Source organism: Hippichthys cyanospilos, chromosome 10, assembly GCF_059441005.1.
Source record: "Hippichthys cyanospilos isolate Australia breed blue-spotted pipefish chromosome 10, RoL_Hcya_1.0, whole genome shotgun sequence".
Taxonomy (NCBI): domain Eukaryota; kingdom Metazoa; phylum Chordata; class Actinopteri; order Syngnathiformes; family Syngnathidae; genus Hippichthys; species Hippichthys cyanospilos.
In genome coordinates, this window is record NC_142378.1 from 3212948 (window position 1) to 3234315 (window position 21368).

A 21368-nucleotide genomic window follows, 5' to 3' on the forward strand; every position below is an offset into this window, starting at 1 on the left:
AATTTATGTCTTTTTATTTCAGGGATTTGGTGGGAAAAATTAGATTTCAACATGAGGAGCCAATTGTTTATTGTCCGGGGTATTGAGAAGAATACGCCGCTCGGAGGTCTCTCTGTGCCCGGACGATAGCGACGCGCTCCATTATGCTTTGAGTGTATAATTTCGCTCAATCAATGCTTGGATGGGAAAAAACGTCCTTGGTGGGATGAATGGTTTTTCGCTCACGTAAACTGCCGGGGGGGGCCAACGGACAAACTTTCAAAAGGATTTGTTGTCAGGACACTCACATAGAAGTATTTTTTTTTTAACTGTATATATATATATATATATATATATATATATATATATATATATATATATATATATATATATATATATATATATATATATATATATATATATATATATATATATATACCGTGTTTTCCGCACTATAAAGCCTTAATTTTTTAAAAAAGCTGATGGTACGCCTTATAATCCAGTGCGCCTTATACATGGGTCGATATTGAGATTGGGATCCGTAGATGGGGAATGAAGTGATAAAGTAAGCTTTACCTATTTCTTTTGTGTGTTTACAGTTGAACAAGCTTGCTCATATTGACATTGAATTATGCTATTGAAAGCTTAGAGTTATTATTTGAGTTATTATTGTTATTACTTTGAGTATTACTATATTGTGATTGAAAAAGTTTTCAAATATGTCATTAATTGAGGGTGCGCCTTATAATCCGGTGCGCCTTTTATATGGAAAAAGTTTTAAAATATAGTGCAGAATATAGTGCAGAAAATACAGTGTGTGTGTGTGTGTGTATATATATATATATATATATATATATATATATATATATATATATATATATAGATAGATAGATAGATATTAACCCTAACCCCTAACCCCAGTATATGTCTTTTATTTATTTATATTTTCAAAAATTATCTGTAATTGGTTTTTGAAGGGAAATGTTGTTTATCAGAAGTAATAGTTGTATAGGTACTCTATATCAGTATCGGTGACAATAATGTTATAATCTATAAATCTTGTTTTTGATTGGTTGATAGTATGACAGTGGAGCTCATGACAATTCTTATTGGTTGGTCAATGTTGATCCCTGCGTCTGTTTTCTTTCCAGCTGTTCAGGGTTACGAGGAACTAATGTGTGGGGAACTATTAACGCTTATGTTGAGAATGAAATCCATGCTTGCACGGATGCCAGGTACGTCAATCGCTGATATCATTTTTTTCTATTCTAATGCAATCATTTACATGTCGCATTGTAAGTGAATGTATCACTTACTTCCCATCTCAAGAGGCGGCCATTTTGAAAATGGCTGAAAGTGACATAACATGCACACACCTGTTGTGGTCATGTGACATTTACAAGCTGAGTCCCAATTGGTTGTTACCTGAGCAACTGTGATGGCCGCGTCCTGAAATTGATCAAATTAGGTTGATTTTTGCCACAAACGCAATATTGATAAAATTGCATCACTTAATAACAACATACATCTGTACAGAACTTCAAATAGCGGCATACGGCTGTTAAGCAATACATTGCTTTGTGCTCCAATTAATTTGCTCTTATTTTGAAAAGCAAAACGACCTGCTCCTGTCACGGTATTAAAAAGCATTCAAACAGACTCGACATGATCTCATGCTACACAATGAAGTGTCTTCACGTACCCCCACTTGCGAGCCAATGACATAGAATATATTACTGTAAAATTGAATTAACCTCGATTTTAATGATAAAACAAGCAATCGGCTGTATGATGATGTAATATCTTAGTTTGTCAACCTCAAAGGCCCATTGGTAAATGCCATTCAAGATCATTTTTGTCATCTCTCTATGCAAGAAAGGCCATTTTTGCCAATTTGCAAAAGTGAGCACCCCCTCTGTTGCATGGCTTGTAATATAGCTTCTGTTTGTTTGAAAACCATGTTGTTGAATTTTTATTTTTGTTAGTCAGTGCCATTTGAGCAGAGTGGCAGCAGGACTAGTTTTTGTGTTGAAAAGTCATTTCGAAATGGCAGCCTCTGAAAATGATAGTGTGTTAGTCATAACAATTTTAACAGTACTCAATATTTATTCATTATAAGGAGATTGACATCCACTAAAAGCTTTTTTTTTCCCTTTCTTTCTTGGAAACACTTTTGCTCACTTTTCTCCTCAAATTGTCAACAAGAAACACTGGTCAGTAAGTTTCACTGTAATATTGACTTTGGTCCATTGCTATGATCAGGTTTAGAAAAATGAAAATAATAAATATATATATCGTAAAGCACCAAACATAAGATGCACTTTCCTCTAAAATGAAGGCCAAAAGTATGGGTGCGTTTTTATAAACGGTAACTTAAAAATTATAATTGTAATCAATATAATTGTTGTTTATTTATTTATTTATTTATTTTTTTATTCAACACACAAGCCGAGATTTGACGCACAGATGCCCATTTACATATCGTCTGTATTATCATAATAATTACCGTAATGGGACTAGCTAAAAGTTGACTGGTAACAGCAAGTCACTGTTGCAGCTGACAGCAGCTAGCGTTAGCTGAGGTTTTTACAGCATTATTTTCGATAAAAGAAGCAAGCAGACTGAACCAACGTCCGAGTCCATCCGCGTTCACACACAGGAATATTACTAAAACGGAGGGGATCATTTCAAATTTATGATGTCTCCAGGTGATTCAATTAAGAGGTTTAAGGTATGGAACTGTGTGTAGCGGTTAGAGAACATTGAAAGTGATTCCATTTGATTCCTTTCGGCTCATAAACACAGTCATGAACACGGATGGTGCGCAACTTTGGGTATCTATGGTAAAATGAACTCGAGCTGCGTCGCGAGGAAAACAACTGTTTCGAGTGTGTTCAACATTACACTCACAATCTTACACTTAACGCCAAACAAATTAATACCTTACTTGTATGAACACATGGAATAATAAAGAGTTTAGGAAGATGAGATTTATAGTTTTTACTTGCGTCTTGCGTGTTGCGTCTTACATAGAGTAACATAGAAAATATTAGAATTTGATCGCCAAAATAAGGGTGCGTCTTATATTTGGGGAATTACGGTAAAACATTCAGCGGCAGCCCAGCGAAAATCCATCTTTAACGTCGTGAATATAGTCGTGAACGGTAGTTTACGTTTTTTTTTTTTTTTTTAAATATTCAATTCCCCGAGAAGCGAATGAAAATACGGGTGCGAATGTCGAAAGCCGGCCGGCCGATCCGGTCATCTTTTCCATCTGTCCGCTTCCCCGAGAAAGGGGGACGGCTAATCCGTGTCGGCGCGGCAACGCGCCGGGCGAGCCATCCAGCCACTCTGCCGTGATAGCAGAGACGCTTGATCGCATTTATCTGCAGTTAACACCTTCCCGGCTTGATCTCCCAGCTATTCTGGGGATCACCTTTCCTCAAAGGAAGAAACCCGGCGAGGCTTCGGGGTGGAGTCGCCGGCACTGAACGATGGATGGAAAGAGGCCGGGGCCTTCTCGTGTAAATGCTGCTTGCGGTTGTAAAGTGAGCCGTCTGATGAAAGCTAAATGCGTTAATTTTCAGCTGGGACACAGAGGCGAAATTGAAGCCGCTGTCTTCATGCGAGGGACGATTGTTTGGCGACTGCGGAGTTTCATGTCAGGCTTGATCGAGACCAAGTCAGACAAACGGGATCCTTTTCACCACCCTTGTGGCCAGAAAAAGTTCCATATATATATATATATATATATATATATATATATATATATATATATATATATATATATATATATATATATATATATATATATATATATATATATTTATTTATTTATTTATTTTATTTTTTTTTAAATCAGAGGCTGATAAAAACTGTTCAAAGGGTAACAAGAAATGCATAGATTTGAAGATAGCTTGCAAATTTGGGATTTTAGCCAGAAACTTGAAATCATAATTAGTATTTTATGGGCCACATAAAGTAATGTGGTGGGCCGGATCTGGCCCCCGGGCCTTGGGTTTGACACCTGTGATCTAAATGGTCAAATTGAGGACTTGCACAACCCAGGGGAAAGACTTTTTTTGTCATGAAATAGCAAGAAAGTAAGAATATGCATCCTATATATTTCTTTATTTCAGGCAGTTTGATGTACTTGTTTTTTTTTTCAGTTTTAGACTAACCTTTAACCTGCATAAACACTGTAAAAAAGCAGTTAACAGTTGTTGAAAGTTAGCTTTAGCTATACATACAACTTTTATAGATAACCTTATTTATAATTGTCTTTTTTCCGTTTTAGACTAACGTTTAACCTGCATAAACACTGTAAAAAAGCAGTTAACAGTTGTTGAAAGTTAGCTTTAGCTATACATACAACTTTTATAGATAACCTTATTTATAATTGTCTTTTTTCCGTTTTAGACTAACGTTTAACCTGCATAAACACTGTAAAAAAAGTAGTTAACAGTTGTTGAAAGTTAGCTTTAGCTATACATACAACTTTTATAGATAACCTTATTTAGAATTGTCTTTTTTCAGTTTTAGACTAACCTTTAACCTGAATAAACACTGTAAAAAAAGTAGTTAAGAGTTGTTGAAAGTTAGCTTTAGCTATACATACAACTTTTATAGATAACCTTATTTATAATTGTCTTTTTTCAGTTTTAGACTAACCTTTAACCTGCATAAACACTGTAAAAAAGCAGTTAACAGTTGTTGAAAGTTAGCTTTAGCTATACGTACAACTTTTATAGATAAGCTTATTTATAATTGTCTTTTTTTAGTTTTAGACTAACCTTTAACCTGCATAAACACTGTAAAAAAGCAGTTAACAGTTGTTGAAAGTTAGCTTTAGCTATACATACAACTTTTATAGATAATCTTATTTATAATTGTCTTTTTTCAGTTTTAGACTGACCTTTAACCTGCATAAACACTGTAAAAACGTAGTTAACAGTTGTTGAAAGTTAGCTTTAGCTATACATACAACTTTTATAGATAATCTTATTTATAATTGTCTTTTTTCAGTTTTAGACTTACCTTTAACCTGCATAAACACTGTAAAAAAGCAGTTAACAGTTGTTGAAAGTTAGCTTTAGCTATACATACAACTTTTATAGATAACCTTATTTATAATTGTCTTTTTCAGTTTTAGACTAACCTTTAACCTGCATAAATACTGTAAAAAAGTAGTTAACAGTTGTTGAAAGTTAGCTTTAGCTATACTTACACAACATTTATAGATAACCTTATTCATAATCGGCGCGGCGAGTGGGGGAGGCATGAAAGTTGTTTTTTCCTTCCCTGCGGGGGCTTTGCAAAACATAATTGAGTACCGCTGCGCAAAAGGTACACGCACCACTTTAATAGTGAACATAATAATCAAACTAATAACTTTTCAAAGACGTAACTAACCAGCAAATGCCGTTAGAAGGCAACGTGTTATTTTGTGAAACACCGCATGGCCGGCATCCATTCAGACATCCATCAAGGAGCAACTGATAACAATCATTGATTTAGGAGTAAGGGAAAACTTGAAAAACACACACACACGCTCCCACACACACACTATATCCGTACAAGGCGAAGGAGCAATAAAGCAGTGATAATCCGGCGGTGCTGAAACAGTTGCCTATTATTTCGTTGTAATTATCCTTTAATATGGACTCTGATGTCGTCTCGCCTTTCTCCAGCAGTTTAATAGCTACACACAAGCACAATTGTACAGTAGGCTACATGCACAACGTTCCTTTTGGCCCCGCACCTTACACACACACGCGCGCGCGCACACACGCGGTCGCCGTGGCTTTGTGCATCATTACACTCACTGTATAGCCTTACACAGTTCGAAACCTGAAGACCGGGTTAAGCTGTTTAAGACTCTTTTTGCTTCATTAAGACGGACGGAGCTCCGTCAGACAAAGTAGCTTTCACCGAGGCCCGTAGACTGCAACCTTTGCCGTCATGGATAATTGAACGCGGACCAAATGTCAAATGATTTTCGCCCTTAGCTTTCGACCTCTCAACCTTAGTTGCTCTGTTTACGAAAGACGACTCGTTCGCTTCGTTTGTTTTTGGAGCCAACGAAGTCCCAGTGTCCTCAGTCGAGGACATCCCGGCCTCTCCGATGAGATCTCTTGCGTTTGGGTCGGATGCAATTCTCCCTGTTGTCCCGCTGAGACAAAATGTCCACTTCGGTGGACACAAATCAACAGGTTGGGGATTTTAGGGGATTTTAAATCAAATATGCCATAACAGGGGTGTCCAAACTTTTTTGTTTGCGGGACGCGTACAGAAAAATGGGACGCCAGGCTTGCTTTAAAATTCTTTGATCAATTTATTAAACACGCGATAATCAGTCAAGGTTTATACTTTTCATTCATTTGTTAAACAACCCACATAACAGCTTTTCTTTAAATGTAACGTGGGAAATTATTAAAAATTGGTCATAAATAGTTTCTTATCTTTGCATACTTCTCTACTTTATATAAACTATATATATATATATATATATATATATATATATATATATATATATATATATATATATATATATATATATATATATATATATATATATATATATATATATACATGCCATGGTCTTGGTAACCTTGCACCACAATGAAAAACAGATGCTCTCTATTTATTTATGCGTTTATTTAAATATATTCACAAAATTTAAGTGCCTATAACATGAATTTAAAAACGGACATGTTTTTCCATGTTTTTCTCATTATTCCCTGTCTTCATTTTCATTCTACTCGTCCCCGCTTTATTGGAATCACTTCGTTGTATTATTAAGCTCACTTCGAGTCCGTTCTCAACAAATCCAAACAAAAAATAACAAACAGACTGCATATTTTGTGTGTGTGTGTGTGTGTGTGTGTGTGTTTTTCCATTTATGTACGTGTCCTGAAGAATTTGATGACTCCTAACCCTTCACCACTAGGGGCCAGTATAAGCTCATTCCGCCCTCTTGCCGCGACCTGGACAATTTATATGGAGAAAATTCATATATATATATATATATATATATATATATATATATATATATATATATATATATATATATATATATATATATATATATATATATATATATATATTTATATATATATATTTATATATATATGTTTGCTGCTTTTGGATATTTTTTGTAGATAAACATTAAAGTTAGGTCCAGGTTTCTTCAGGCAGTAAACTGATTTTTACATTTTTTAAAAATCTAATTTAATTGTAATTACCCTTAAACTGTCACCTCTAACATTTCATGATGACCTTGCAGGGGAAAGTAAAGTGCTCACAGCGGCCACTGTGTAATAGTTAACAATAGGTGGGAAGAAAAAAAAAAAATACACTGACCCCAAACAGCAGTCGGGCCTGTGCACAGAACCTGTTAAAGGTCAAAGGTCAGAGTGACTGTCAAAAAGTATTTTGTTTGTCATCAGTTTGTGAAAAGACCTAAAATTTATGAAAGTGAAGACACAACGTTTTAAAGTAAGATTATTCAAAAAAAAAAAAAAAAACACACACACACAGCACTGTACAAGGACACAAGTCGCCGTTTTTGTAATATCAATTAATTGAGGTCAGGATGTCACTAATACGCCTTCCTTTCAATACAAGAAAATGTAAGACGGTTTCTAAGATTGATTTTGCTAACAATTATTTGAGAGTTAAATATCACTTGAACATGTGAAAATGCACTGAAATATGTCAAACAAATCATAGAATCAAGCAATAAAAGAAGTTTTTTCACGTACTTAGAACTTAAGACTATTGATCAATTCGTACGGGCCAAAAAATTAGTCAACCAACTTTATAATACAAGAGAAAAAAACTAAAAGCTAACAGCAATTTAGGTAGAAAAAAATGGAGACTTTCTGAGTTCTTTTGTATAAAGTAATCCAATATTTGAGGTTGTTTTATATAAAACAAGCCATTTATTTGTTTGGACCAAACAACTATGAAAGAGTAGGTCCATTTTGTCCCCGATTTGGGTTATTGTTTACCCCATTATTCTTATATTGTTGGGTCAAGTTGATTCAACAAGTGGGGCTGTCTTTTTTCCACCCAATTTGGGTTCTTATTTTTTTCCACAACTGTTTTTAAGAGTGCCAAAAAATGCATGCTCTAAAAACGACGGGGTCGTAAATAACCCAACACACCTTTTTGGGTCAATTAGGTCATCCAAATTTGACCCATTTGTTCTTTTGTTACTTGGTCCAAGTCGCGGTTGGCCCATTTTTGACCCATGATTGGGTAATTTTCAACCCAACTGGTCTTACTCATTTGCCTCGGATTTTTTTTTTTGCCCGAAATTTAAATTAATACCCAAAAGCGGGGTCTTTGACGTAAATGTTTTTAGCTGTAAATTTTTGCCGGTTTAGCTTAAAAAATTAATCTCGATTTTATGAAACCTATTCATTTTGCGTGTTTTATTTATTTATTTTAAATACCTTAATGGAATTCTGTACTCTAAAAACATACAGATATGCGTCAAAAAAAGACCGATTACTGTTTAGTTGCTTTTTTTTGTCCCAACTATTTTGATGTTTATATTGTCCATCTGATATACTCAGCCAACTTCATCATTCACCTCACCGGCGTGAAAAAGTATTTTATGGCGAGTCATAGAGGAAAGAAATTGTGTGAGAAAGTAAATCCCAAACTTTTTTTCCCGGAGTGTGTTTGTGTGCTTCCGAGGGTCCTCAAAGTGGAGGAAAAAAAACATCTGTGACCACATGATGTCACTGAGAGGGATGGTAATGAAGCATTATACACACACACACACTTACATGCACACACACACACACACACACACACACACGGAGGAGCCTAGTGGGGGACAAAACAGAGCTGTAAAAACAGTGCCAGCTTGCGGCCGGTCGGTCCGTTACCCATAATGCCTCGGGTCGGGATGGTTGTCACTAGGTTCCAGTCGGCGTGGCAACTGAGCTTATTAATCTGCTGATGAAGGCCAGCTGCAGAGGTGGCAGAAACATACACACGCGCGCGCAAACACGCATCGTTGTGTCATATCCAGCTCATTGATTCCGCGCGAGCCGTCGGCATATCGACGCAGATATCTTTTTTTTTTCGTCGCCGATGGGTTTTAAGAACACCCCGAACGCCATGAAGAATGAACCGGAAAGTGCGCGCGCGCGCGCGCGTGTGTTTGGTAGTCTCGGGCCGACTTTAATGCCGTTCCCCCGGCATATCCTTGCTGGTTGCCTGGAGACGGGGATTTGAGCGAGGCCCCTTGGTTCATTCCCACACAGTCCCATGGTCCAAGTGTGTATGTGTGTGTGCCAGTGTGTGTGTGTTGAAAGGATATTTCTCTCTTTCGCCTTTTGATTCATTCTCAGTGTGAAGCAGTTCCCCGTGGAGACGGTATGGGTGGGCAGCGTGGAGGAGGAGGTGAAAAAGATGAGGGAAAGGAGGAGGACGGAGAGAGAGAGTGAATATAAGTTCAAGGAGGTAAAGTAAGGTGCGTTGCATGAAAAGACAGGAAGTGGAGGAGGGATGGGGAGCTGCCGGTCACACATCAAGGCTTGAAAACAGAGACGCCAAGAACTTTCCCTCCGTCCCGGACAAGCGCACGTTTCTCTTCAAACGGGAAGAGAGTAAGTCGCCTAACAAGGACGTTGGACGAGGCGAGGGGTATTCAATAGGCCGTCCCCGAGCCGCATCCGGACCGCGGGACCCCTCGTGTGGTCCTAGATTTGTTTTGGGAAAAAAAAATGAAGAGGAGTCCAAGTCTTCAAGTACGGTCATGTCTTTGACATGCTCGTCCAGGTCTTTAGGTACCAAGTTGAGTCGCACGTCCCTGACATGTCCGAGACTAAGTCTGTGACCATGAGTCAAAGACTCAGACTCATGGTCACAGACTTAGTAAGTCCAAGTCTTGTCCAAATTTCCTGACCACGAATACAAGTCAATTTTCAAGACCTTAATTGTGAGTCAAAGTCAAGTTCCAAGTCCCTGACCACAAGTCCAAATCAAGTCCATGTCCCAACCACAAGTCCAAGTCACGTCCAAGTGCATGACCACAAGTCTAAGTCAAGTCTTACGTCCCTAACCACAAGTTCAAGTCTATGAGGCCAAGTCAAGTCGCAAGTCGCTGACCACAAGTCCAAGTCAAGAACAAGTCCTTGAACACAAGTCCTGAGATCTTTAGGTTCCAAGCCAAGTCTCAAATCCCTAACCATGAGTCCAAGTCAAATCTCAAGTCCTCTCTGACCACGGGTCCAAGATACATTCCAAATCACTGACCACAAGTACAATTTGGGAACAGGTCCAAGTCTTTAGGTTCGTATTCCAAGTCAACTCTCAAGTGACTACAAATTCAAATCCCAAGTAGGTGACCGCGAGTCCAGTTCAAGTCCCTGACCATGTGTCTAAGTCAAGTCCAAGTCAACGACCAAAAGTCCAAGTCTTTAGATCCAAGTCTCAAGCCCCTGACCACGACTCCAAGTCAACTCTCATGTCCCTGACTACAAGTTCAAGTCAAATCTCAAGTCTTGATTGCGAGTCCAATTCAAGTCTCAGACCATGAGTCCAAGTAAAGTCCAAGTCCCTGACCTCAAGTCCAAGTCTTTAGGTTCCAAGTAAAGTCTCAAGAACCTGACCACGAGTCCAAGTCAAATTTCAAGTCCCAGACCATGTATCCAATTCAAGTCCACGTCTTTAGGTTCGAAGTCAAGTTTTAAGTCCCCGTCCACAATGTCAAGTCTCAAATCCCTGTCCACGAGTCCAAGTCAAGTACCAAGTCGAGTCCAAATCAAATCCGAGTATAACGTAAAAGCATGTGCAAAAGGGACCTCGGACCCATTGAAAAAACTATTTGTGACCCATTAAGGTTCGTAAATATCCGTACCCAAGGGTACCGAAGAACCGAAAAAAATCTTTTAGGAACATCTTTTTTTTTTTCTTCCCATTTTCACTTAGTCAAAATACACAAGCAGTAGACAGCATTCTCATTGAAGCCAGACTCCCAAATTGAAACGCTCTCCACTCTCTCGAAAAAATAACTGCGGTGGCAGGTAACAACCATTATTAACAATCATCACTGAGAAGGACAGTCCTCTTGAAATCAATGGAACCTGCTATTATTTCACACACGAGTGCAGGCGCTCAAATCATGACAAGATGTGCAATAAATACAGGGGTTACCGTTCTAAAAACCGTCTCATTTCACCTGGGAGACAATTGTACTAATCGAGCAGACCGGAGCAGATAAACGTCTGCATTACAGCGGCATTGTAAGAAAATGTTCGGAAAAATGTGCAAAATGTGCTAATTAGGACCCGAGGTGGTTTTTTTCTTGATGGTTGCTGATGGGGACTAAAGTGTAAAACTACTTAATCCTCCTGAGACCCCATTTTCATCCGTGTCCACGCTTGTGTCCATTTTGTCTCAAGAGAGAGACAGCAAAATGAATTGCCACCACCAAAAGACCCAAGGCCAGAATGTCCTGGACTGAGGACACTAGGACTTAAAAGGAGCGTCAATGAGTCAAAATGTGTAGATTAAAACTCATTAATTAATAGCTAATCAATTAAATTTTCAATCAAACTAAGAAATCTTCTGATGACATCTCAAGGCACAGCACAATATAAAAACAGATGAAATAGAACCCAAATATGGGTCCAAAAGGACTGACCCAATATTTGGGTCAATTTGAACCAAGGTTGTTTTGCACAAAACACCCCCCCCCCCCCCCATAATGAGTCAAAACAAAAATAACATTAGTTTGCATTTTTTTGGACAAAATAAGACTTTGAATGAATAACCCAATATGTTATAGCCTTTGGGCCCATTTTGGGTAATTTTTGACCAAATGATTTTTTTGAATGAGAAAAATTTACATTCCCAAAGCATTTGTGTCAACAATAACCCAACATGTGTAAAAAGGGGCCACTAGCACAACATTTTGGGTCATTTATTTTACCCCTAAAAGTTGGGTTGTATGAATGACCCATGAAACAACCCACTTTTTGAGGACAGCATTTTAGAGACCATTTTTTAGGGAGTGTTTTTTTTTTTTTTTTTTACCCAACAATTTGGTTTAAATTTTCCAACCCAAAAATTGGGTCACATATTTTGGGACCCAATTTGGGTTAGATGTTTGTTTACTTCAATGTTTTTTTTTTTTGGCTTCATAGTATTTTGAACATTGGGTTAAAAACATCTAGTTGTAGTTCAAAAGGGAAGCTTTTTATATGAATTCGACCCAAGATTTTCAGTACTTTTATCCAAAAGTAGCGGTCAGCGCCTTTTTAACTGGGTTATTTCAATCTTCCATTTCAATGATGTTTGACTGAAAGATGCAGTCTCCAATTAACAGAGCTTTCAATGACGCCGTGTCATGAATTAATGACTCTAATTTTCCCAACCTCCATGCAAGTCAAATTGAATGTTTCAAGCGGGAGCTGTTTGAAAAAGGATCTCGGTTTGTCCCTTCATAATGGCGGATCAGACTTGGATTGTTCGTCCTTCTCCTGTCAGGACGATGATGCGGAGAAGAACGTCTTCAAGTCGGTATCTGACACTTTTCTCACAGCGTGAGCAGATATAACTTCATCACTCACTAGGATTTTTACAAATTATTCCATATAGAGCCTTCTGAGTGCCATCATGTTCATTTGTGTCCACTGTAGTGGACATCGGTTTTTGCTACTACTAAGTCCTAGCGTCCTCAATAAAGGACATCCTGGTCTTTCCATTGTGCTGCCATATGTTTGCAATTCACTTATCTGTCTTGTGTATCTAAATAATTAATAACTTTAGTACTTTTTGTATCTATTAATTACATTAATATTGCTGTACCTAATTTACCCTCAGTTTTTGCTCCTAAAGTAATCGATTACCTTAGTACATCTAAATTACTGTAGTACTTAAGTGTCAAATGTAATAATTGACCTTAGTACTTTTTGTACCTGAAGTAATCCATTGCTTTAATTGTGCAATACTTTAAGCTATCAATTTGTTTAGAACTTTTAGTACCTAAAATACTCAATTACCTTCGTACTTTTTGTCCCTAAAGAAATCAATTACATTAATACTAAAATAATCAGTGACTTCGTAATTTTATGACCTAAATTACTTTCGTACTTAAGTGTGTGATGTAATCAATTACTTTAGAACTTTTTGTCCCTAAAGTACTTTTTGTTCTTAAACAGTCAATTACTTTAGTACATTTAGTATCTAATTATTTTAATACTGTCTAATGTAATCCATTACTTTTGAGCTTCTCAAACCTAAAGTAATAAATTATTTTAGTTGTACCTAAAGTAATCAATTACTTTAGGTCATTTAGTATCTACTTTAGTACTTAAGTGTCTACTATAATTAAGTACTTTCGAACTTTGAGTAGCTAAAGTAATCAATTACCTTAGTACTTTTTGTACTCAGTTACATTCACACTTAAGTTCATTAATCAATCAATTACTTTAGTGCTTAAAAAAGAAAAAATACTGAAAAACAAGTACCTGGAATTGCGTTTGAAAAAAAACAAAAACTGAAAAATACGTCTTTGGGATTGAATGAGTTAATACACAAATGCCATAAGACTATTCAGGCATCACTCTCCTCCCAAATTCAATTAGAAGCTTCTTGCCGTCTCCTTAAAAGTCCTCAACCGGTCAAAAAAAAAAATTTTTTTTTTGGAAGCTCCAGTAATTTACTTGACTACAACATGAACATTTCCTTTCACATCTTCATCTCTTTGACATAGATAATTCATTTGATTCCAAATGACACCTTTCCAGCGGGCTCTCCTCTCTCGGGGCTTTGTTTTGACAAGCCGGGACGCCGAGCGTGATTTCCGTCGTCCCCGATGACAAAGATATCATGCGGCGCGTCTTTAAACATGACGATGACATGTAGCACTTATCCACTCACGTCGAGAGAAAAGGAAGCATTTCTCCGTGTGACACCCCCTTCCTTCCCGTGATGCCCATATAAGGGGGTCGCCTCCGCATAACCATTAGTAATAATAATCACAGACGAACACTTCGGGGTGGACTTTTTTTTTCTTTTTTTTTTGGGGAGGGGGGGGGTGAGGTTATTCCCAAAATGTAAATGAAGTGGGGGGGGGGCAGAGAGGACAAAAGCTGGAAAAGAGGCGTTTTGTTCAATCAGACGTTCCCTCTTTTGTGTATGAATGAGTCACTTAAAAGCAGACGTTTATTTCATTGGGATTCTTGTCCAAATTTGCATGTGAAACAATGAAAGGGCGTCCTTTGACGCTCCTGTCATTTTGAGTGACTGGAAAGGAACGGGAGGTTAGGAAGATTGGAGAAGAAAGGGAAGTCGAGTTAAGTTTGTTAACGAGGATGGCGAAAACAGATCGAAGCCTGGAATTCAACTTTTTTTTTATGTTGGAAAAAAAAAATTCTTTACTTATTATTACAGAAGCCGAAATGGGTTTAAATGTACATTCACTCCTCAAAGTACTCGCAGCAAATTACTTATCATTCAAATTACGCTGCGTTATCACAAATTTCGTGGCTTGAACTCACGTTTTTCTGTAATTGATTACGTTAAAACCTTCAGTACCTTAAGTAATCAATTACCTTAGTACTTTTTGTACATAAACTAATCGATTACATCCTTACTTGAGGACCTTAAAGTGTCAAATACTTTAGAACTATTACTACTTAAAGTAATCAATTACAGTCGTACAAAAGTATTTAGTAATCAATTACCTGTACTTTTGGATCTAAAGTAATCACGTTAATACTCGAGTACATTAAGGAATTAATTACTTTAGAAATGTTAGTATTGAGTGCTTTTTGTACCTAAAAAAAATCATTCACATTAATACTGCAGTATATAAATTAATCAATGACTTTAAGTGTCAAAATTACTTCAGACCTTAACTAATCAATGTACTCAATTACTTGAGAACCATTACGACTTAAAGTAATCAATTACCGCCATACAAAAGTACTTTTAATCAATTACCTTTACTTTTGGTCCAAAAGTAATCAAATACCTTAATACTCGAGGACCTCTAAGGAAACAATTACTTTAGAAATGTTAGTACCTCATTCGTCAATTAACTTAGTGCTTTTTGTACCTAAAAAAAAATCAATTACATTAATACTGCAGTACTTAAAGTAATATATGACTTAAATTATTGAAATTACTTCCGCACTTAATAATCAATGTACTCAAATACTGTTGAACTTTTAGTACTTAATCATTTACCTTATTACTTTTGGTCCCTACAGAAATCAATTACATTAAACTGCAGTACCTAATCAATGAGTAACTTTTGGTATCAAAATTACATCAGTACTTAAGTAAATTAAAAAAAAAATTGCGAATCCTTATTTTATTGCAACTATAAAGCCTTTTCCCTGGGATCATCAGCGCCCATCATCAGTTGTAGGGATTCTAATAACATTTTCACGTGTTCAGTATTGATTGGAACGATAGCAGGAGTTTACCAAAGGAGACTTTTGTCAGTTTATGTCAAGTGGCAGGCGAGATTCGGATGCCCATCGGTGTTGATTTTCTGCCGTATCAAAAAAAAATGGGGGGGGGCTGACCTCTGCCCGTTCATCATCTGAATCTCGGATATTTACCTCCGTCGGTGTAAAAGTGGCCGACCCCGAGCGCGGATGTCAACTTTTTCATCGGATTTCATTAGCCTTGGTGTGAGCCACCTGTTGTGTCGACGTTTTTATTCAAAATCAACTAAATGCTGTGAACATGTACTTTTTGGCCTTCGATTCAATGCGGGACGTACCAGGGTCTTTCTGGTAGAAAAAAAAAAAGAAAAAAATTGCTCATCGGGTGTGTGTCGCACCTGCCCTTGCTGTTGTAGTCACTTTACCTTCAAAAATTCAATCTCATGTTCGCTGTTTGCTGATTGGTGAAACTCTCTCAAAGGGGTCGCGTGAAAGGACTTTGGGTGTCTTGCTGATACAATATTTCAGGCTTTGACAGGATCAGTATGGTTATCTTTTCAATTTGAGAGCAAATTAACTGGAACATGAAGTTGCTTATTGCTAAATTGTTATAATGACTCATACGCCTTCGCGCAGTTTCATACGGATGCACGACGTCATTGGTGACAGTTTTTTCAGCAGAAGGGCCATCAACAAAGCAAATAATACACAATCAATTTTTCGGTGGCTCAGTTTAATGTGCCTAAAGATACCACAAGGAAAATTTGTCCCAAAATTGAATAAATCAGACAGTTTCATGTCAGTTTCATGATAAAATTCTGATCAAATTTGGAACGATTTTTCGAATAAATATACAGTAAAATATTTTCTGTCATTCAGTCACTTTATTCCCCCCCCCCAAAAATAATCTGAATATAAATATATAAATTATAAAAAGGTATATATATATATATATATATATATATATATATATATATATATATATATATATATATATATATATATATATGTACTGTATATATATATTATGACAATTTTACTATCAAAAAGTGTCTCAACAAATAATTTAAAAAATAAGTCAAATTTGATCAGGTAGGATCATGCCCAGTCAGTTAGTTTTGAATGCTCATAAAAACAAAAAACACTTTTGTCAAGCTAAAAACTAGCAAGCAACTGTATTATAAAAACAAGCTGGACGAAATTACTAATAACCCAAGTTTCTATTTAAGGGGTAGTACTTCCTAGTTCTTTATAATTTATACTTAGTACCGTATTTTTCGAACTATAAGCTGCAACTTTTTTCTCATGATTTGAGCCCCGCGGCTTGTAGTCCAGTGCGACTTATGTGCAGGCAAAGTGAGTCCTTGTCGGAATTTTCCTTGAGCGCACGTTTCTCTGGAACCGAGCCAGCTGGAAGGACACGAGGATGGACACACACTCAAAAGAAACACGCACCCACAGAAATGGCCCAAAGAGCAAAGGATACATTCCACGTACGCCGGATGACAGCCCCCCCTAAAACAATTTTCAAGGCCGCAACTCCACCGCTTCTGTCAGCTCGAACCGCCTCCCGAAATGCGCCAGCGTCTCCATAAACACTCGACCCAGACAAATACGCGCGCGTCTTCGCCCATTTCGCTCCATCTCACCCTCTTTGGCTAACTGCTGTTTTGACAGTCATCAGGGGCGGGGCTAACAGCAAGTGCAAAAAGACATGTGAAGCTGCTGTCACAATTAAGGCCACAAAATGGCTGTGGAAAGCCTCCGACTCTTACGGTTTATTATTTTTGTATTTTACAATTATATCGTAAAACCTTAATTTCTTGTTTACCAGAATGTGTGAGTGTACATATATATATATATATATATATATATATATATATATATATATATATATATATATATATATATATATATATATATATAAATGCTGCTTCATGCTCCAATCAATTTACTCTTAATTTGAAAAGGTGAGCTAGCCAACAAGTAATTTTTATACTCTAGCCAACAAGACAGCTAGCTAAATAACAAAGAACGCAAAGACAACGAAATACAGCAGACAGACAACACATGTTTGAAATAACATGTGTTTGTTATTTTTTACTGATTATTGAAGATAAGAAGAAGAAGAGGAAGAAGGAGGAGATGAATAAGGAGGAGAACAAGGAGGAGGAGAGGAGAAGACTGAGAAGGAGGAGGAAAAGAAAATGGAGAAGAAAGAGAAGAAGAAAGAGGAGGAGGGAGGAAAAAGATTAAGAAGAATAAAATGAAGAAGGAGGAGGAGATGATGAAGAAAATGGAGAAGAAGGAGGCTGGCATATATGGCATATATATATATATATATATATATATATATATATATATATATATATATATATATATATATATATATATATATATATATATATATATATATATATATATATATATATATATATATAAAGCATTTTCCAGACTATAAGCCGCACCGGTATATAAGCCGCAGCAGCAAAAATAGGATTTTTGTCACAGATAAGCCGCACTGGACTATAAGCCGCAGGAGATGAGATATTTCCGCAAAAAGATTATAATTTTTCTTTTTGTGGTTATTTAGTTTTTTTGGTATTTTTTTGTAAAACATCCTCTTTTTAACAGACTGAACATGCCTGCATGTTTAGTCCAAACATAATAATAGAAAATATGGATGGATATTTTCAACACTAACAGATTACTGTTAGTTAAATAGCAGTTCAAAATCAGAACTTCAATAGCATCTTTTTTTTTGTCTCCCTTTGTTTGATAGATTATTTTCGTGAACATAAAAACACACTGCACATAATTCATATATACATCATAAATACATAACTTAAATCATATATACTGTGTACTGTATATACAATTTACATGACAAAAAATTGCCCCAAATTTTATACATTCTCTTATTCAATTTAGACATTTTTTTTAACAATATATTTTCAAAACTATTTTTGAGCACAGCCATTGATTAAAATCATTTCAGTTCTATTTCAAAATTCTATAAATTGAAGCCTCACACAGATACACACATTTGCTAGCTTAAAAAAAATACAACAACAACAACAGATAAGCCGCACTGGACTATAAGACGCGGGGCTCAAATCATGAGAAAAAAGTCCGAAAAATACGGTATAAATATCAACACACACTGGCAACTTTTTGCCATGTTGCCGCATGTGTACCCCCCCAACCACCCCCCCATTCGGAGTAAAGGTGTCGAGCTCGGCACATTGAAACATGTGTCTGCTGATTAATTGCCCGCTGATCACGGCTGTTGCCGCTCCCCGCTAATTTCTGTCTGGCTGGATTTTTGCAGGCTGTAGCGGCCCGGGTGTGAGGTTTTCCACTGCTAATTGCACAGTATTTGTTGCTAATAGGATAATAATTGGAGCAGGTGCACATAGCCGGGCGCTTATTTGGAGAAGGGAGATGCGCTTTGGCGTCACGCCACCCATGCATGCTGCTCAGCGCATTACGCACACTCAAAATGCATACTTAAAAAAAAAAAATAGGCCCAGTGGGTGAGCAATTATCACTGTCCATTTTAAAAAAAAAACATATTTCTCATCCGGCTCATTTAGCATCCCAGGAAATCTTTGTTTTTTTTTTTTTTAATTTGATGCCATTTGCCACATTGCTGCCGTTTTGTAAACTATCATGTCAGATTTCCTATCAAAAACATTTTTTGTCTGGATTTTGCTTTTGTCAATAAAATGAGGATGGAGGCAGTGCATTACACTCTTGGAAATAGTATAAAAAATACTCAATAAAAGTGAACGCATTCAAAATAAAAAAAAACGTTTTTTGTAGATTGCCTTTAAAATGAAAACTAATCAAGATTTTTTTTCTTTTTTTGGGGGGTTAAACAAATCCAGGTAATTATTTTGTCTGATTGATTGATTGAAAATCTTAATTTCAATAATACAGTAAAATCAATAATAACAATCCACAACAAACAGGTAAAAATAAAGACAACAAGAATAAACAATAACAATAATGCAATGATAATAAATAAATGTAAATAATCATCATTAAGATGTTCTAATTGACTTGCTCTTAATTTGAAAAGAAAAATATACTGTTCCTTCCTGTCACACCATTAAAAAGCCCTTATGCAATTTTTGGCCATTTTTGGGTCATTTTTTTCCAATTTCTTCGTGCAACACATTTTCTCTTTCCTGGAGGGGCTCTAATATATATATATATATATATATATATATATATATATATATATATATATATATATATATATATATATATATATATATATATATAAACAAGGCATTTTTGTTCTGTTCTGGACTTTTTTTTCGTTAATTATTTGTTCAGTGTAGCTCCAGTTTTTATATGCGCAATTTCAATTTTGGGTTAACTTTAGTCGGAGGAAAAAAAAGAAAGGCTCCAAATCAATTTCGCACTAATTGAAGGTCTATTGAGTTCCTTCCACTTCAATGTCCTCAAAGTGTAGCAAAAAACAACCCGCGGGTGGAAAAGTCCTTGCGCGATTGTGGAGACGATGCGAAAAGGAAGAAATAAATAAAGTCGTCGTCGTCGGAAAGCGCTGACTAACACCTCGAACTTTCCAAAGCTACGCAATCCGCGTTTCCGATTAGCGCGCCGAGCGTCTCGGCGGTAAGGTCACGCTTTGAAAAGAACGGCGCGCCATATTTGGGCAGCCATGATATTGTGCTAATCGGCCCTCTGACGTTCCCCCTCTGAGACTTCTCCGTCTCCAATACGGTGATGATATTAATACTCATCGTAATATAGCCGGCGATAGATATAGACTCTTTGAACTGTAAATGGGTTGCGTTTGGGGGGGGGGGGGCGATTAAGCGCAGCGAGACTGTATAAGACGGTAAATCTGGAGAAGCAGAGGCGTCACCCCCCCCCCCCCCCCCCCCCATCATAAACAAATAATCCAAGACTTCTTCTCTACCCCCCCCACGCCATCTCAAATCAGTTTGGATTAGGACAGAATACGGGGATGTTCCCTTTAATGTCACACTGGGAAAGGGCGCATCTTCCCGCTGCCCCCCCCCCCCCCCCCCCACCTAAATGGTGCACTGTGTTTAGCCCCCGCTTAGCCAAATGAGCTCCTAATAAATGCGGCGCTGAGCCCCTCCGCTGCCGAGCCGCTTATAATTGGACGGCTTTCTTCTTCGCTTCGCACAGGAAAGTATTAATGAAGGAGGGGGGGGGCAAAAGGTGGAGTGTGTGAAGGCAAATGAGGGGGTGTGTGGGAAGAGAACATTTCTTGCTCTACCTGTGCCTGGTTCATGTGTAAATGCTTCGCTTTTTCGATATATCAACCGGTTTCGGTTTCCTCAGCTTTAATCCCGCGAGTCACATCAGCATTTAACTCATTCGATCCCAAATACGTCTTTTTACGTTTTTTTTAAGAGCGCTCACATTCAATCCCACTTACTTTTGTTTCTTTTTTTTTTGCTGTCTAAAAATGGCTGGTAGTAGGTAATCGATTACTTTGGGTAATTAAATACTACAATAATCAATAAAGTAAGAATTACTTTACAGGGACTTTGCACTGATTTAATTGATTACTTTAGGGAAAATTGATCAATTACTGAAGTCATAATTAATTAGTTGAATGAATAACACCTGACATTTTTAGACACTCCTTTAGCCAAACTTGAAACAAACTTGAAAAAAAGTTGCTGGAAATCTGAGAAAAAAAAACAAAACAAAACCAAATGGTAATAAAAAAAAAAAAATATTGATTCATTCAGTCCCCAAAAAAATATGCATTTCAATTGGGAGAGCAATCGTATTTAGTTGTGTCCAATGTTTTGTCCATTTTGTCTCAGCAAGACAACAAAGCTAATCACATCACACCCAAACATCAGACGCCATTGGAAGGGCCAGGATGTCCTCAAATGAGGACACCAGGACTAGTAGAGCTGAATTTTTTCAAGAAATGAAAAACATGAAATG

General features: G+C 36.9%; 1 long non-coding RNA gene across 1 annotated transcript in view; it reads left to right on the plus strand.

Moving 5' to 3' along the window:
- Positions 1-1132: 1132 nt before the first annotated feature.
- The window catches only part of LOC148416627 (uncharacterized), a 71763-nt gene continuing 51527 nt past the window's right edge, over positions 1133-21368 (plus strand). Inside the window, exon 1 of the long non-coding RNA XR_015866952.1 lies at positions 1133-1214. This is a non-coding gene — a long non-coding RNA (uncharacterized LOC148416627). The remainder of the gene's footprint in view (positions 1215-21368) is intronic.